The 19,826-nt window shown below is 43.2% G+C and overlaps 1 protein-coding gene across 35 annotated transcripts in view; it reads left to right on the forward strand.

Annotated features, from left to right (window-relative positions):
• Positions 1 to 3,057: 3,057 nt before the first annotated feature.
• The window catches only part of FMN1 (formin 1), a 433,864-nt gene continuing 417,095 nt past the window's right edge, over positions 3,058 to 19,826 (forward strand). For 32 of the 35 annotated variants that reach the window (XR_012022366.1, XR_012022361.1, XR_012022362.1 and 29 more), the window contains exons 1-2: positions 3,058 to 3,184; positions 3,672 to 3,794. The gene's annotated coding sequence lies outside the window, so the exon portion shown is untranslated. Of the gene's footprint in view, positions 3,185 to 3,671; positions 3,795 to 8,498; positions 8,730 to 17,286; positions 17,352 to 19,826 lie in introns of all 35 variants that reach the window. The other 3 variants (XM_072808312.1, XM_072808311.1, XM_072808310.1) reach the window with 3 other exon arrangements.

Here is a 19,826-nt window from a genome sequence, read left to right on the forward strand (position 1 = left end):
TGGGGACAACGTAACTAGTTAGTGTGATGAAATGTTGGGCCCTTTCTAGAATTATTTTTTATGTTGTCACATCCTGGCAGGGTATTGTCCATCTCTGTAGGAGAGCAAAGTCCATTCTCTGGGGAATGCTCACTCCCAGAATTTACTTTGAGGCTCCAGTCCCCATTTTAACTCCAACCGATGTCTCCCTGACATCCACACATGGGTTCTACAGAATGCTGTTTCCTGGCATCAGTTCTTGGGTAAAAGAAATTCCTCACTTCTGACTGGTCATATAATGGGAAGGTGGGACTCTGCTGCCACAGACGATGCCACCTGCCACATCCTATTTCTTTTTCCTGCCTGGATTGGAGTCCTTCCAAATGGAACTACCAAATGTTTCTGTTTTTTTTTTCTTCTTCTTCTTCTTCTGTGCCTGGTTTCTCTGCTTCACTTAAAATACATCTTCTGATTTTCTAGGTCACACGTTGAAATTACCCACCTCAGGGAAGGACAGAGATTCAATTAACCAAAGCAAATCACTTACATATATGCAAGGCAGTGCGAGGGTGAAAAGGTAAACCACAGTCGATGCCAGGAACTGTCTTTTATATTTTCTTGGTTCCATTTAAAAAGTAGGGTACTTTGATAAGCAAATGGACTGAATGCAGTATTTTGAAATTCACAGGCATCGCATTATATATTTTAGAGACGGATGCATTTCTGTTTAGATTACAAGAGATAATAGCTTCTTCCTGTAGGGAAGCAGCCTGGTGTACTGCAAAAACAGGGGCTTCTGAGTTAGAAGGATTTGGGACTAAGATTTTTACCTACCTGTGTAAACTAAGTGAGTTAGTATTCTTTCTAGTCTCAGTTTCCTCATCTGTGAAATGGGGATAATACAGACCATGCTGGGTAGCTGTGAAAACTAGCAATTATGTTTATAACATGATCTCTTCAAGCCTGATCCAAAATTGTATACTCAACTAGCTATGCTTCATCGAGGTCAGGAAATGGATTTTATTGAAATGAACATCCTCAGAGTCTAGTACAGCAACCAGCATATATTAGTCCCTTAGTAAGTATTTATTAAATGCAGAACACATGCAATGCTAAATGCCGATACCATTAACCTGTTAGTGTACACCTTTGTGTTGGTCTGCAACCTTTAGCTTATTTATATTTTGCCTTTATAAACAACCTCTTTGAGAAAATACTTTTCTTCTTCTCCTTCCCCTTTAAACCATCTCCTACATATTCCTCCCTCCCTACCTTGGAATGAGTACATATTTCCAGGTTTGAATAAAGGTCCGTATAGGATTTATCAATCTCTTCAGAGAGCTATTTTGGGTTATTATCCTTTTTTCTTTCTCTAGGACTAAGCTCTTATGGCCAGGATTTTATTTTGTTGGTTTACTTTAAAAGATTCCTATACCAATTAAAAACTAGTCAGACTCATGTCCTGGAAAAATTTATTTACTTCCATCAATATCAAATCACAACTCCCCTGAATGAGCAGTTGCTTGCAGTTGCTCCTAACACATTGCAGAAGCGATGCTTCACTCTTAGAAGTGCTTTTGAAGTCAGTATCCTGGGAAACCAGATCCCTCTAGGATAGTTCCTCAGGTGAAAAACAAAACTTAAAGAGTTGTGTTATTGCTTCTTGTTATTCTTTTAATTGATGATGATGGGCTTTAAACAGAAGTACTGACCGAGTATTGACTCTGCTCTTAATTATGGGACTCTGGGACAACTACTTGACCTCTCTGCACCTCTATTTTCTAACCAATAAGGTGGAATATACACAAGGTAAATGTGCATATTGAATAACTACATATAAAGTGCCTACCAGTATTTTGGGTAATATTATAAGTAGGGATAAATCAGAGTACCCATAAGCCCATAAGCATAAGTACCCATAAGTACCTAGAAAAAAAAAACTGAGGGAAAGAAATCACGTAAAAATATCTTCCTATTTTTCCCATGGTTATTTATTATTTGAAGCTAGTATCTACTCAGGGTAGATTTCTAAGTAATGAATGGATAAAATTTGCACTTATCAGGGAGCAGATTAAAGGCAATGCCCTTTCTTGTCTGCCTACTTGGAACAGCTGGAAATGCCACTCAAATCACATACCAAATCACCGTATCATTAAGACCTCAAATCCTCTTATGGAAGGTTTGGAGGCAGTTCATCCCAGTAGACACTTACTTGGGGGTAAAATAGTTTACCTTGGCATAAAGTGTACACTGACTCACCAGCAAAGAAACCGTGGCAACCAGGTCTTGAACCATGGTTTCCCAGCAAGCAGGGAGCCACTCCCAGGCGCACCCTCTTGACGTCCACATTCAGTTCTCCTGGTCAAGGTAGGTCATACTTGATTTTTTTGCTCAAACGTTCAGCTCTTAACTACAAGTGGTCAGAGTAATTTATCTGCCAGTGAGTCTGGTTAAAGAGTTACCTGCAGGCAGCGTTGGAACGTGGGGGAGACTAACATAAGGGCTTGGATTTACACGTGGATTCTGTTTCTTAGGTTTTCCTCCTTTGCTCCCTTAAGCACTTGTTACCGCGGTGGTGAGGCTGGGGGTGCGGGGCAGGGGGCGCTGGCCCGACCCCTGGAGCGGCGCAGCCCTGCGGGGTCTCCGAGGCGTGGGAACCTCGGGAGTCGCAGGAACAGACCAGCTCCCTCCCCGCATCGCGTCGAACCAGTCCAGGGCAAGCGCTCAGGGGGGTCTGGGGGCCGGTGACCCGGGGGCGCAGAGCCGAGTGGGGGGATGGGAGGCGCTGTGGTCCCGGCCGCCCGCTCCTGTCCCAGCCTAACGAACGCAGCCTCAGAGCCAGGGCGCAGGCCCGAGTTGCCCACTAACCTCTCCGCGCCCCGGCCGAGCCCCGCGGCTCGGCAGCTGATTGGGCGCCGTCCCTTGCCGTCGGCCCGCTCCCGGCGCCGCTGCACGTTTCCATTGGTCCTCAGCCCTGCCGCTCAGATGAAGGCTCGCCTCCCCCAAACAGCCTGCGGGGCCGGCGCGTGCTGGGGGCGGGGCGGGGCGGGGCCGGGGGCGGGGCCGGGGGCGGGCCGGGGGCGGGGCCTGGGGCGGGGCGGGGCCTCGCTGAAGGCTGGCGCCGCGGCGGATCGGGGCTCTGGCTCTGGACTCCCGCGCAGCATCCTCGCTGCGGCCGCTGCGGCTGGCGGCGGCGCTCGGTCAGGTAAAGAGAGCCTCGTCTGTCCTGCTGGCGCCTGCTGCGCCTCTTCTCCCTCCCGACCGCAGGCTGCCTGCTCCGCCTCTCGGGGCCTCAGGGCTCTCGGAAAGAGGCTTCGAACCTGTTTCGCCCCGTTACCTTGCCTTCTTCCCCTTTGGCTTCTGTTCCTCAAGCCCCCCGAACCCAGCGGTTCCGAAGTGCGTTACTGGGGCTTCCCGGGTCGCCCTAACGCTCCTCACTACAGAACTGTCGTTAAGTCGCAGGTCCCCGTGCCCATGACTTGCCAGTGCAGTCTCCTTCCCAGCTTGGCACAGCAAGGGTGGCACGGCGGGTGGAGAAGGGAGGGATGCAGCGCTTCATGTCGAAGCTAGACGTGTCTCGTTCACAGGGGGGATACCTTAGTGTGGCTGTTTTGGGAACGGAGGCTGCTTCATGATGGTGATTGGCAATGACTAGAAGGATCTCTGTTGCTGCTTTGTGCTTATATTTATAGGTGACATTCCCCATCACCGCTTCCTTCTTTCATCAACATCTTCATCACGACCATCACCATCACCATTTCTCTTCCTCCATCAGAGCTCTTCAAGTTCTGCAAAGGCAGACTCTATTCAGGCATGTAAGTGCTAACTCCCCCAAATAACAAGCAGTGCCTTTGCCCCCCACCCCCACCCCCAGTGCCAGACAGAGCCAAGTCCTCATTTAACTCATGGCCAAGTAGCTGGGAGTGGGGTGTGAGTGGGGAGAGTTTCCTTATCCCTCTTTGCAGTTGAGATTGCCACAGAAAACCCCTTACTTTAATCATCCACACTGCTGTTGGCTGACTGGGAGAGTTTGACATTGATGGTCACATACACTCTGATGAGCTGAATGCAGTGTCCAGGACCTGTGATCCAGGACTGTGCAGTATGGGTGCTACAGTGACGGAGTGGGGAATGTCCAGACCAGGTGAATCAGTTTAGCATCCGACTTTCTTCCACAGTGGCTTCCATCGTGTGCCATGCCACGCTGGGGGCATCTAAGTTCCTGGGAGGGAGAAGTATGCTGTATTGTCTATGGCAGGTAGCATTTTATGAGCACTGGATTGGGATTCAGCAGCCATTGCTTAGCCGTTCCTAGGGCTTACTACAAGATCCCTTGAATTTCAGATTCATTAACCCTTTTTCAGGAGGGGAAAACAGTACAACTGAGTGTTGCATACTACATGTCATTGTGGCAGATACTGCTTTAAAAGTGTTTCGAGGTTTCAGGTCTTGGCCAGACCTATAAAACCATTAGTCTCCTTTTTCTCAACTGTGGTTATAGCCCAGTAGTAGGACCAGTGAATTCAGTGCTTTTAGATATACTGCAGGGACTAAGGAGCGGTGGCCTCACTGGAGGGAAACAATGGGTAAAAGTTGGGAGACAGTATATCCTAGTGGTTAAACCCATAAACCTGTCACATGAATTCAAATCCTGGATGAACCACTTACTAGCTGAGTGATTATGGCAAGTCATTTACTCTCTTGAACTTTAGTTTCTTATTTGTAAAATGGGGATAATATTACCTGTCTCATGGGGGGAAGTTGTAAAGATTAAAGAGATAATATAGTTAAATGCTCAGTAGTTCCTGGTACAAGTAAGTGGGGCCCTTGATAACTTGCCAACCAGGATAATAAAGGCTAAATGTGCATTCTGCCCTCCCATTGTCTTTCTCATCCCTCCTAGGTCTTAACACTGAAGCTAATGGGGGATGGGAGTCTTCGGGTTCCTCATAGGACTCCATCTTGGAGGGGGGAATGAATGAAGCCATTCGTGTTTGGAGAGACATTTCTCTCACCTGGTGGCACAAATGCTTAGCAAGCTCTTTTAAGATGCATTAAAAATGCAGCTTCAGAGGTTTCCAAGTCTCTGGGCCTGTGCTGGGCTGCTCCTTTCTCCTTGGCTGTTCAGTGCTCTGACTTGGTAAATTGTGCTTTTTACAGAATCACTAGTGAATGCACTGGCTTCTGCCCAGGAGAAGTAAAACTGCCTTTTTTCAAATATCCCTGAGAATTGAAGAAAATCTAACTTTCCAGCATGGAAGAACTTGTGTTTTACAATATTTTTCTTCTCTAAGAATAATATATTTCTTTTTGCCAGTGTGGAAAACAGCAAGCATTATTTATGTGATTCAATTTTCTCATTTAGAAAGAGAGGTCACCAGTCTTATCAGCTATTTGGGGGTACTTTGAAATTTAGAGGATACTGTCAATTGTATCGGTGAGGACCCTTTTCGTCATAAGGGATGCAAAATGGTCATACGCAAAAATAAGCATTTTTGACTAATATGACCAGGCCATGACCACACTGTAATTCCTTTACGAGGAAGCTGGCCCTGAGATTGAGAAGCTTTTCTGGTTTGCCAGCTTGATCTCAGTCTCTTTGTCTCCATCTCTTTCATTTCTGTCTTTTATAGCTTCTCTTTCTCTTTCTTAGCTGCCTTATTTTCCATCACAGACCTTGTCCTCTCACTGTCTTCTTAGACTCTCGATTCGCATCCATCTAGCTCCGTAAGCCAAGGGAGGCTTCTGTCTCCTGTAGCTCCACAGTGAATCCCAGGGAAAAACTGCGATTGATCAGTACTTGGTCACAGGCTAACCCCTGCCTTGAATCACTGTATAGGCGAAGGGAATGGGTTCTGTGAGTCCTATTATTGTCTGGGTGTGGATCTCATTTCTGGTCTTCTTCTGTCTCTCCACATAAAATTGGTGGAGTCATCCCCAAAGGAAGAGGAAGGGGAGCAGCCTGGAGCTTAATGTGATAATGAGGATTCAGAAATCTTTCTCTCCTACCTTATATATGGTGACTCCAAGTTGAGTTTTAGGTTAAAGCTTTGGGCTCAGAGCATGTGATCCTAGGCATTAGTGTGTTCTAGATGATTTTACCTTTAATGTTTTCTTTAATGAAAACTTCACTTGTGTAATTGTGAAAACTCACCAGAGATAATAATATACAGTGATTCCAGTCTTGGTAAATCATGTTTGGGGGTTACTCATACTCTCTTGCTGGGACTTTGTTTTAACAAGAGCCATTATTTTTAGAGGCACAGAGTCTCTGTGTTAAAAAATCAGCTTTATTCTCAGCAGGTCCCAGCCTGTGTGTTGACAGAGTTACAGCCATTAATCTGATTTGCTTGATCTTGTAGAGATGCTAAACCATGGGAACTATATCCTCATGGAGTAAATATGAACTTGCACCAACAGGCTGCCCTTGTGAGGGAATTTAAACATCCCTGTGTTTAGCATCTGAGCAGAAATGCTGACAAAGCAGTCACCTGTGTGCCCTGTAACATAATAATTACTAAAGTGGGAAGGCTATGAACCTCTGAACCTCTTTACCTTGTCAACATATAAAAGCAAAGCTCTAGAAAATGGACCATTCACTCCCACTTATGTTTTTTGAGTTCTCTGGCTACATAAAACATGCTCCTGAATAATGTGTATTCCTATATTTCTTTAGGCTTTGAGGATATGATCCCATAGTATATGTATGGGGCTGGGGGAGAGGGAGGAGTTGGTCTTCTCTTTGGGCTTACCTCACCTTACCATTACCTTGAAATGACCTCTGTAATTCACCTCTGCAGGAAGTGGGCTACTGGGTAGGTGTTTTTGATCCTGTGTTTTTTTTTTTTTTTTTTTTTTTAAGCCAATTCATCTGTTTCCTTATCTTAAGCAAAACTGATCCATATTGTATCCCATAGCTCATTAGGGCTATACCAATTTCTCCTTTCTGAAGTGTCATAGATCCTTATTAAAGACCAACATTTTTCAAATTAAACACTTTCTTGCGTTGGTCTTCTGAGTCACAGGCTATGGTAGGCAGGACTTTCGTTTTTAACAAGAGAAAACCACAGTGTATTAGCAGGTACATGGGAGTACCCAGATGTGAGTACCTCCAGAGGTGGTGAGAACATGGGCTTAAATAACATATTAGGCCAAAGAAAAGGAGTTTGGGGGAGGCAAGTTATGGGAAGGTGCCCAAGAAAATTATAGCTAAACAAGAATTGCTTAGTAAAGTTTATTATGCAGATTTAAGTCCATGCCTTCTCCATTAATAAGAGTTATTAAGAATTCTTCTCTTCCTGGCATGGGAGAAGGAGACACCTTTTACAAGTGGAAATTTCCCTTATAATGCACATTTTACACAAGGAAAGCTTGTGCACTTTCCTTTTTATAGCTTTTACTGTATCTTCCTGGCTCTCAATAGCCGTTAGCTCATACTAATACATATGCCAAAAAGGCATAGGGGTAACATATTCTGATATCCCTCATTCTGCCCTTTGGAACTTCCTTTTTTCCCAAGAAGTTTCATGTATCAAAAGCCAAGTTCATAGACAACATCACAGATATTCAGGGTAAGAGATCTATAAAGGGGAGAGGATAAGGAGAGAAAGGGAGAGAGGGGAAAGGAACAAGGATGAGAAAGCAGAAAAAGACAAATTTAAATGCATTGCACCATTTCATTAAATCAGTGTCGTGGTCCTGGGAATAGGTCAGTCCGGGTAAACAGTTATTTCAGGAGACAGCAGTATAGGTGGAAATAAGGTGCCTAGCTCAGCCATCTCTATGGCCTCTATATGGTATAAGCAGTCAGGCATTTAGTAGGGGGCATTTCTATGGAGACAAAAACCATTTCTCATGGTTAGAACAAACTGTAAACCCAATTTTTGAACCCAGAGAATAGTTGGCTCTTAAGATTTCTAAATGTTGGGCTTACAGCATCCTTAAATGGCAGGGTTAGGGAGGCAGTGGCAGTCTGATGAATTTTCTGGTTTGCAGTTTTTTTTTTCTTAAGGTTTTATTTATTTATTCATGAGAGACACACAGAGAGGCAGAGACACAGGCAGAGGGAGAAGCAGACTCCATGCAGGGAGCCTGACGTGGGACTCGATCCTGGGACTCCAGGATCACGCCCTGGGCCGAAGACGGTGCTAAACCACTGAGCCACCCAGGGATCCCTCTGGTTTGCAGTTAAATGTTTGCAGTGAACCCTCTGAGTGACCTTATGCAGCATCAAAGGTTGGACAGGCAAGAGTTCTTAATATTCATGTTGGTCATCAGGATCAGAGGGCATTAATGGGCAAGTAGCTTGCAGCCAGAAGGTGGTCTGGGCAGGTAGATAAGGCTAAAGGGTAGGGCGGGAAGCACCAGGATGTTGCTACTGTGAAGGTGGTGGTGTTCCAGTGCATGTCTCTATGAAAGAAGCAATAGGGAACGGAGATGACCTGAGGACCAATATTTAATAATCCACTCAGCACAGCAGTATGGTTGCTGTTGTTGCCTATATGTCCACTGTCATGCAGGCTTGGAGACTTTCTGCAGTGATTTCCCCTATGAAGCATGGAAGGAAAAATACAGATGTTTCAGAAAGAAGGGGAACCTGTCCACTTATGAAGAGAAGCTCCCTCTGGTGATCTACTCACTGTGGTAATTTTGAGAAACCATAAAGTTTCCCAGACCTTGTCATTTGCATAAATGAAGTTCCAATGAAATTCTCTGGAAGCATGGCATCATCTGTGGATGATCACTGTGCAGTGAGTAACTGGAGTAGTATTTTATCTCTTGTATAGATGAGCAATTCAGGGCTCTGAGAGGTTAATATGCCTGCTTAAAGGTATGGCTCTAAATGGAATCTGAGTAGTATTTATTCTACCTGTTGGGCTTGCATTCCACCTTCTGTCTGCCCTAGTAAGCCACAGAGAACATTCCTGGCTTTGAAATTTGTTAAACTTTCAAAGCAGTATAAACCATAAATATAGCACAGTATTCTGGGTATGGATTTAGTGAAAAGCAAGAGTTGCTTTTTTTAGGCATTAACATGATTACTCTTTCCCTTTTTAGATAAAGACAGCCACTTTAGAAAATTTTCTAGGCCTAACTCATATTTGGAAAGCTTTGCAAATAATTTTTTAAAGCCCACAGGTCTGCAGAAAATGGAATTCATCCATGGAATTGGCATCTGTCCTGTCCCCATTTGCCAGTGTCCTCATCTCCTTTTATCTCTGTTTCTACCATGGCTTCCTCTACCCTCTCCCTACGGGAGACCAACTGGCTTCTTTCCCACCCACCTAATCCCTATTGAAATAAATATGAATAGAACCTACCATGTGTAGGGGGTATTGCCCTGGGTTAAAGTCACTTTCTGATTTGTTTTAAGCTGGCCCTGATTTCTTCTAAGCTATGAAAACATAGATCAATTCTAATTTTTGTGATTTTTTGAAGAAATAATCACGAAACTCCCTGATATCCTGGTGTTGTAAGGGAAACTGTGGCAGATTGGAAACTAAACAAAATGCAACAAACCACACTGTTTTCTCAGGCATTACCTTATTTCTTACTCTATAGTTCTTATGCCCAAATTATTCTCTAGGTAGGTGACAAGATATTTTCTTTTAGTTGTACAGTGGAGAAAACTGAGATGGGTAGATAATAAAGTGACTTGCCCAAGGTCACTCACGGTCAGTGGCATAGCCAAGAATAGATCCAGGTCACCCGACTCCCTGGGCTTTGTTTATTACATCATTGAACTTCTCTTCAGGAAGTCACAGTCCTGCCAGCTACCAAAATGAAAGGACAGTCAATTCTCAGCTTTGGGCCTTGGTCTTTTAAAATTTTTATTCCTTTTCCACTTTTAATTAAAACATATTAATAGCTGCCAAACAAGCACACTATTAGCTAGATTCAGAATTTGTTAAGAAGAACAACAAAATTCTGTATCTGTGGTCAGCAGGACTGTATCATACACTTACCTTGCTAAGAGGATAGATCTCATGTGAAGTGTTCTTACTAAAATAAAAAATTTTAAAAAGATAAAACACAATTTTGGTATCATAATCACAAATTGGGCAAAGGACAAAGCAAAAGGGAAAGGTGGCAGGAGGCTCCAAAATGGTTGCAGGGTGATCTTGTGCTCATACTACACCAAACAAGGACGAAATACACAGAAGAAGGGAGAAGAGACATATAGTCTAAGACTACTACACTGTAAGAGAGGTATGGCCTGGACCCAGGGGAATAGCATCAGGAAAACTAAGGTCATAAATAAGAGGAGTAGAAAAAAAAATAAGTCAGTTCTATAAAGGAGGGCTATTAATATTATAAGCAGGATGTGATGTACAAATTCCACTACTTGAAAAGGATGAGGTCAGATTCACAGAAGGAGAGGAAGCAGAAATCCTTTGTTCTTATTTTGCTCCCATCTTTCCCTGCAACTGTGGCAGGTGAGAATCTCCATCTATGAACATAGGTATATAGAAAGTATCTCATCTCAACTTTTTTTCTGATCATATTCTTTCTAGTTTCAAGCCTCTTCCTTCTGGAAAGGTAGAAGACTTTCCCTCAGCCCTTCTTGGGCTCATACCTTTCCCCAGAGGTGTATCAAGCTCCAGGGGGCTGGCACCTTGCATCAGTGCTGGCAGAGGGGACCCTCTGGTCATTGAAGTGTCTGATTGCACAGGTTATACTCTAGTGCCATGTTGCTGCTTCTGTAACTTGCTCAGCTGCGGGTGTCCAGGTCATGGATGCCTAGATGTCCCACACACAGCTTGGGGTGTATGTGAGGTCTCCCTGGGGACAACCCAGGAAGCAAGGTCTGCTCCTCCCTCTTCCTAGGTTTATAAGCCTCCCTCCTTCCTTTTCCAATGGCCAGAGGGAGATAATGCTCTAGGTTGCTACAAGGTTCTTCATGTCCATACATTTCATTCCTTCTTATTACTTCCTTCCAGAAATTCCCTGCGACCTTCTAAGTGTTTGGGATTTCGGAAAACAAAATCCAGAAATACTCTCAGGCTATTTCTCTTTTTCAAACCCTTGCCTTTCACCTCTCCTGATGCAATAAACACCAATTCTGATATCTGCCTTATGGGGGAGTCAAGCAAAAGGGAAAAACACAAGGAGAAATAAAAAAGAAACAGATTAATGATCTTTGAACATTCCTTTCTTAGAAATACAATGATTTTGGATCTATCTGATTCATGACTATTTTCCTTTCTCTGAAAATGACCCCATATCTAAGTTTGGGCTCCATATGCATTAGACCATGTTCCTGGTCATGGTTCCTGAAACCAGGGATAGAAATCGGACCCAAGCTGGGCCCGTTGGATTCCCTTCCCCAAGAATGAGAGTTTAGGACTGAAGGATGGTAGTGACTAAGAATCAGTGGAGTTAGGTCACAGTTAGAGAAGTACTCCAGGGGGATGGCCTTGGTGGTCTGTCCCAGTAGCCATTGAAAGGCTCTTGGATTTCCTACCCTTATTCTGATTTCTTGAAATCAGTAATCCATGAATTTCATGAAATTGGATATGCCTCTATTTTCCTTAAGGGAGCCCAAATCAGTTTCAGGTGCTTGCAACCAAAAGTAATTCAAGAATGGTCTTCAAGACTGCAAAGGCAGTTTTGGTGAAGAGGAAACAAACTCAAGATAGGGCAAGAGATAGTAAGATAGAATCTAGTTCTTTAAGAGGTGTTCATCTAAGGATTTAAAGTGACCATTGCAAGAATTGTATTTACAATCCTAGAACAACTTTTGGCATTTTTTTTGGAGACACTTTTGTTTAACTGTGGGCACTGCTTTTTAGTAAGGTGTTGACACACTCATGAACAGTCAGATGAGGTGCAGGGTTTTTGAGAATGGAAGTGCTTCCATCTGAGGGCTTCTGAAGAGATGGGGGAAGGAGGTGCTTAGGATGAGAAGCTCAGGTCTTGAAAAGGCTGTTGGACAGGAGGGAATTTGGGGTTTACAAGCTCTGCATGTAAGGACAAGCACCAGTGGGAAGGCATCAATGAAAATGGGTTTTAGCTGAGATTAAGGGAATTTTTAAATTTTTATTTTTTTACACTTAGAGTTGTCTGAAAGCCATGAAGTTTCCTTGTGGTCTGGAGAACAACTTGCCATTTAAGAGTTCCAGTTGAGACTGGATGGCCATTCACAAAGGTTATAGTGAAAGAGACAATCCAGAATCGGGATGGAATTGATAATTTCAAAGTTTTTTTTTTTAAATCTATTTCTTTAAATCTAAGATTCCATCATTTTCCCTATGAATTTTGTCAACTCCAAGGCTAGAAAAATTCCAACCCACATCTTGACAGAATGCAATAGGAGTTAAAGCATTTCACAAATATTGTTTTATAACATTTCCCTTCCTTTATGTGAAAAAAAACAAAAACAAAAACCAACAATCCCCAAACCATAGGCTATAACTTATCATTGGGAGAAGACATTTTCACAAAGAGAAACAAAAATTTATTTTCTATTCTCTAAATTGTTATTCACAGTGATTAAACGTTTCACATCCAGGTGGTTCACTGAATTGAAAAGAAACCGTCTGTAATATTAGTGGAAGCATGCAAAACCCAGGAAATGCCAAATCCTATTAGCCCTAAATTTCGAGGCTACATGAAAGTAAATAGATTTCTTGAGCTATTTTATGGAGGAAATCAGAATCCCGCTCTTTCCCCAAACTTTTATAAATGAAAATGATGTGACCATGGCACCTCCTGTGAGACCTAAACAGGTAGCTCAGATGTTTTATCCACCACTCCCCAAGACATCTCACAGCAGCTAGTCCCTTTTTTTATAACTATGTAACCATAGTAGAGGGTAAGAACTGGATTAAGCAAGTTTGTCATTTATCACAGCAAGCAGATGTTGACATTCAATGATCATGTCTTAAACATGTGCTGGCATTAGTTTAAACTAAATGGAAAGCCATTTAGTTTGAAATCCCGGTCTTTTTTTTTTTTTTTTTTTTTAAGATTTTATTTATTTATTCATGGGAGACACACAGAGAGAGGCAGAGACACAGGCAGAGGGAGAGGCAGGTTCACTGGGGGGAGCCCGATGTGGGACTCATCCCAGGACCCCGGGGTCATGCCCTGAGCCTAAGGCAGACGCTCAACCACTGAGCCCCGCAGGTGTCCCTGAAATCCCGGTCTTAAAGAATCCATCAGACCATAGTTCAACATGAAGATTTTCATAGTCTCTTTCATAATCTCTCATTCTTGTTGTAAAAACCGTAAATAATGCAAACAAACATTTAACCATTCATTAGTTCTCTGTTTGTTATTACCTTAATAAAAAGCATTCAAAAGAATCCAGTCTTTTCTGCTTTGCAAATTAGGTTCTCAAGTCCTTGTAAGGATACCATGAGCAACGTTAAGTAAAAAACATATTTTCTATTTATTTTAGAGTCTGACTTAAAAGGAAAGAAACATAATTATAAATGTAGAATCTGAGGTAAAGCCATTTTAAAAATCATTTTTGGAAATGTGAAAAATATGTAAAGGTACAAAGAATGAAATAATAATGATCCATATTCCCACTCATATTTTGTATTCTATATTCCCTCTACTTTTGGGAAAAACACTTAAAAAAATCACATATGAAAAAAAAAATCACATATGTTGGGGCGCCTAGGTGGCTCAGTTGGTTAAGTGTCTGTGTTTGGCTCAGGTCATGGTCTTAGGATCCAGCCCTGCAATGGGCTCCCTCTCCCTTTGTGTTTTCTCTCTCTCAAGTAAATAAATTAGCTTTTTTTAAAAAATCACAAAGATGGGAATTAAAAAAAAAATCATCTCGAAAACTACAGTTCCCACTATTAACCTTAGATAACATCATTTCAGACATCTGTCTACACCTATGTATCTGTCTATCTGGATGGGTAGAAATATTTTTATAAAAATAAATAGAGATGCTATTTATAAATAAATTTAAAATAATTAAATTTAAATAAAAACAAATTAAATTTTTTTTAAGCAATTAAAAAACTGAATTGAAACTAAAGAATAGTCAAATGTCAAATAAATGTACCTCATTTCAAGATATGTTATTTCTTTTAAAATGTCTCTTTATGGCTAAAGTATCATGACAAGTATTAAGAAGCTGTAGTCACTCATTAATTATATTGCTGTTTTTATGAACTTTCTTCTTCAGAAAGTATCAGTTGACTTCTTTTTTTTCAAAGATTAACAGTTTTGAAACTTTCTCCCTGTTTTTTCTTCCCACCTCCTGAATATTATTAGATGTTTTATTATTTTTACATTGTTCAGGTTATAGTATCCCTTTTTGCTATGTGTATTTATTTTGAGAGTCCTTTAGTGGTAGCTGCATGCTTGGATGAACTGAATGCATACAGCTCTGGGCGTGATATATTTGTGCTTTACTTTCAGTTATTTTGATAAATGATAACCCACTAACTTGACACAATTGTTCATGATCTCCAATATTTAGGATCTAAAACTGTGTAAACCACTATTATTCATCACTAAAAAATTGTTGGGTGCCTATTTGGCTCTGGATATTGCTGAGCTCTAAAAACTGAGTGTCACATCACCTGTAATCCCTGCCCTCAGGAAGTGAGGGCAACCCAAATACATTAAATTCCTAGTGTGCTAGCTCCATGAGAACTGTTTTATTATTTCCTTCTCCCCTGTGTCCATCATAAGTCTGGGTATTTCACAGGCCCTCAATCAGCACTTTAATTAAGGGGTCTTTATGAGCCAGATACTGTGGTAAGTGCATTAAAAGTCATATCTAATTTTTTCTTGACAACAAACCTATTAGGTAGGCATTCCTTGTCTCTGTTTTACAGTTGAGGAAACTGAGTCTCAGCAAATAATATTCCAGTTAATGCAACAGGATTTCACGGTAAAGTTCATTCTTTATTTGTGACACGTGGCCTGTGTCATAAATTTATGTTGGAAGCAACGGAGGAAAGAGGCACATGAACTACAGCTTATAGGACACAAGCGATAATACAGTGGTGTATGTACAATCTAGAGGCTGAAGGGCTGGTTGGGGTGGCATCTCCACTCTAGGGTCTTTTTGCTGACATTGAACGAGCTCCTTCTCTGAGCTCAGTTCCTATCTATGAAATGGGACTAACGGAGGATTAAGTGAAGTAACTCGGGTAACATGGACAGCGTGATGCCTGCCACAAGTGTTCAAGGAAGAATAGACATTACTTATTTTTGCAAGGTGCTCTGAAGGCTCAAAGGAAAGAATCATCATGTCCCCTGGATTTTTAGGGGAGGAGACACTTGTGCTTGGACTCTGCTAGAAGCCCAGGAATTCACCAGGTGAGGGGTAGATGGAGTCTTGGCAGAAAGAGAAACATGAATCATAGGACTGACAATCTCTCTGAGACACACCGTATTTGCATTACCCTAATTCACTCCCAGACCTTCCTTCCCTTGCTCGCAAGTCTCTGGAGTGTTCAAACAGGAGTACCTGTGTTTCCAAAGGCCGACTTGTAAATAGACCATCATATCTTACTAGACCATCTTCCCACTGAGAAGGTGAATTAGTCAGTGTCTGTATGGCTCCAAGGAAACGTAAGGTGACAGGGCAGCTTTAGGACTATTGGTCCAGGAGGCCAGGGCCGTCCCAGGCCAGCTGAAGAGCACCTGATGGTCCTGAGAGGGAGCCTGCAGTCTGTCTGATGCTCTAGAACAGTGTTCTTCAACTTTTTTCCCCCTCTCTCCTTTAGACTTCTCCCTAATTGCCTCCCCATCATGACATGTTAGTATGACAGATAAACTGTGGATCTAGTATGTTCCCTATGTTTATCCCTACTTCTCTCTCTCTCTCTCTCTCTCTCTCACACACACACACACACACACACACACACACACACAGATTTTTCACCCTCTCCTAAGAACCACCTCAAATGAAGCAGGCTTCAGAGGGTCTTCTCAGGTGAGCTGCTGTTCTGAAGCTGACCTGGCGGCTTGAAGGCTCTGGCTGTTGTGCTATGAACAGCTACTTCCACAATGACTCCTTCCTACTGCATTCACCTCCCATCTGGGCCTGCTCTCTCTCTGCTTCCATGCCTGCCCTCTCATTGTCTAGTTTCCATACAGCAGCCTCAGTGACCTTTGTAGGGAGTTTTTGTTTTTTGTTTTAAGGATTTTTTTTATTCATTCATGAGAGACACACACCCAGAGGCAGAGACACAGGCAGAGAGAGAAGCAGGCTCCATGCAGGGAGCCCGATGTGGGACTCGATCCCAGGACCCTGGGATCAGGCCCTGAGCCAAAGGCAGATGCACAACCACTGAGTCCCCCAGGTGCCCTCTGAGTGACCGTTGAAAGATCATGTCTCTGCCCAGCCTGAAACCTCCAAAGAGCTTCCCCTTGGACTTAGAATAAAATTTGGATTCTGTATCATGGCCCCAAAACCTATGTGATGTGGCTCCTGTCCACTGCTCCTGCCTCCTCCAGGACCAGCCTATGTTTAGAGAGGGGTCTCCTGGGAACACGCAAAGCCAGTGGGTAGAAAGGCACAGGTGTTTGTGTGAATAGCTCCTGGGGTGTGCTTTCCTGCTGGGAGGACAGGGTGGGCACTGGCCACAGTGGCCACCGCCCTGGGAAGGCTCAGAAGAGGGCAGTCAGGAACGACTCCTCTGAAGAAATGATGGTGAACCACGCGAAGAAGGGTGGGAGTCACCTCTGTGCAGAGGGGACAGTGTGTGTGGAGCCTCTGTGGTGGCGGGGGCAGCCTGCACGTGAGCTGCGGACACATGTAATTGTGGCAACAGTATGAAAGGAGGCTGGAGGACGAGGTGGAGGCTCAGGTCCACAGGGCCTTTCAGGACAGGTTAGGGGCTAAAATCTGTTTTAAGAGCGTGAGAACCATGGGATGGTTTGGACTGTGTGACTGGCTGTGGAGGGGGTCAGGTCAGATTCTCGTTTTGAAAAGATCACTCTGGGTGCGGTGTGAACAGCAGGTGAGGGAACACAGAGCAGTTCAGAGGGCACTGATGTGGTAGGGTGGCTAACCAGTACTGGTTTGGGGCAGCACTAGAAGGCTGCTTCCTGGCAACCCCTCAGTTGTGGGCAAGCTGACACAGCTGGTCATCCTGTACCCTGCAGTCATTCAGGTGACATGTTACAGCTGTCTTAGGTGCAGGGTCTTCTCGTCCCTCAACTCACGTCAGAAGCAAGAGGATCAGCATCATGACTATCTTTTACTGAAAGCCTCTTAGAATCGGCGTGTCCAAATATACAGACAACACAGAAACACACACGCACACACATGCACACACTTTAATGTGCAGTTGCTTCGGGTAAGCCTGGATTATTTTTTCTACACAGGCCTGGTGGCATCATGTTTTTGACATCTCAGAGCCCGGAGCCTGCCCAAGTGAAGGTTGATGTAGGTAAGAAGGTGGACTCAGTCATTGCCGTGCTGTGTACTTGTGCTCACTGCCAAGTCCCACCCTGGACCTGGGGTCCTTTGCAGTCTCTTCACCCCCACTATCCTGGTCCCAGCCTTGGTCTCCCTTCCATGCTTTTAGCTGCCTTCCAGTCTTACGAAGCTTGGTTTTTTATTTTAAGTTTGTATTTATTTATTCATGAGAGACATGGAGAGAGAGGCAGAGACAAAGGCAGGGGGAGAAGCAGATTCCCTGCAAGGAGCCCGATGCGGGACTCGATCCTGGGACTCTGGGATATATATATAGTGGCATGTAACAAGTTCGGGGAAGGGCTAGAGAGTGACATTTTGAACATGGGCAGTCTTTCAGATTGAGTCACCAAGGAAGACTTTTTATGAGGCTGATCATTTGATCAGACACCTGAAGCTAGCCAGAGACTAAGTCATCAAAATTCTGCTGTGTTCAAAGCTTTGGAAAACAAAAACATATATATTTATTTGGTTGATGGTGAAATCTTGGAATCACATCTTTCATTTTCCTCTTGGGGATTGTTCAAAGTTTCAGAGGTCCATTTTCCCCCTTGTTTAGTATCTTGAATTATTTAAAAACATCTCTTTTCTTCACCTTTCATGTTCCCTACTATCACTTTCATCTGATCTGTAATGGAAATTTTGGTATTTGTCTAGCCATTTACTCCCTAATCTGACTTTTTGTATTTTTCAAATTTTTCTCTTCTTGATACATATTTTAATGAGAGAAAGCCAGTTATTTTTTCTGATAATGACTTTTTGTCTACTTTAATTGTGTGTTTACTAGAAGGTAAACTCAAACCATCATTAAACATTAATGCTGACTACAAGTAATAATGCCTTTGAATTTTTAGGCAGAGACACAGGTCGGGTTTATATCTTCAGATAATGGTACTTCAGTGCACGATTTGCTGAATATCTTCCATCTTGGAGACATGTACTATAGGGAATACAAAGATGATGATTATGATAGTTCCTCCCCCTAGGGAGCTTTTTATCAAGTCAGAAAAATATATCACACAAGGTTAATTGGCGGTAGGAGACAAGGTGTCCTAAGATTCTTTTCCTGGACAATATGGATCTGAAACACGGAATACTAATTACCGATAGAGCCCCTGTGTATATATGTACTATGTATAGGTCTATCAGGTATCATTATTGCCTATATGTGAGGCATGAGAAGTTGAGGCACATAGAGAATACACAGCCATCTCACGTTACTGTGCTACGTGGAGGAGCTGGGATTAGAACCTAGGCAGTGTAGTTCCTAAAGCTTTGCTAAGAGGTAGGAGGGAGGGACCCTCCGGCCCTCAAGACTATAAGGCATGGAGCCCAGGCACATCTGAAAACTGAGATTATAGGCCCCAATTAGGATGGAGTCAAATATTCTGACAGACAAGGCTAAATAGATTTGAGACTAGAGAAGGACATGGAGACATCATAGACTGGTCTAGACTGATAAGAGTCTGCGAAGGGCCTTGAGTTGAAGATTTTTGCCTTGAGCATGTGCTAGGGGGAAGTGATTAAAGTACCAAAGCTGGGTTCCAAATAAAGGATTTGGATCAAAGGGAGAAAAGGCTTTAGATAAATCCAGGGTGGAGAGATCACTGTCCCCTGGGTCTCATGTAAGCTAATAATGAATTTTCTTTTATAATAGAGGTGGAAATAATAAACCCTATTAATGCATTTCTTTTTCACTCATACTAATTTTACATTCAGTGTTACTTGTTTTCAACACTTCACTTGCTTTCCTTCTACTTCTTGTATGACTGATGAAAGTTTGGTTTTGTCTCCCTACTTCTGAGTTTCTTATGCCATTTTCTTTGCCTGCTTCCACCCCTCTCTGCCCCATGATGTCCTTTGGCTTCAGGAGTTTGGGTTCTGATCCCACATGTGTGTGCCCTGAATTCAGTGTCAACCTAGAAAAGGAATTTGGAGAGTGGGCTCCATTTCTCTGCAGGAGGGATTGTGGAATTGCATGTAAATAGGGAGAATCAAAAATTATCTCATGGTTGAGGACACTGAGGTACAGAGGGAGTGAGTGGCTTGAGAATGATTACTATTAGTGATTGGTGGAGTTGGACTGGAGTCCAAGCCTTCTCACTCTGAATTCATTGTGTTTCCCTCGGTCTGCGCTGCCTGGGGGGGGAAACCATCTCATGGGAATACTGCTCAGACCCGGACCAGTGGCACCAAAGGGTGAGTGCTCCATATTCTTTGACCTAAGGAAGAGGGATTAGTAAATAAGTAAGCCCATCTTCTGAATGAGACTCAGTATTCTTGGACAGTCCTGTAGGGGATTTTCAGAGTCAGGATTCTGGAGACAGACCATCTGGGTTCAAATCCCAGCTTGGTTGCTTAGTAGTTGTGAGACCCCAGGCAAGTTACTTACCCTCTCTGTACCTCAGTTTCCTTATGGTAGAATGGGGATACTTGTAGTACCTACCTC

This window comes from Canis lupus, chromosome 32, assembly GCF_048164855.1.
Source record: "Canis lupus baileyi chromosome 32, mCanLup2.hap1, whole genome shotgun sequence".
NCBI lineage: Eukaryota > Metazoa > Chordata > Mammalia > Carnivora > Canidae > Canis > Canis lupus.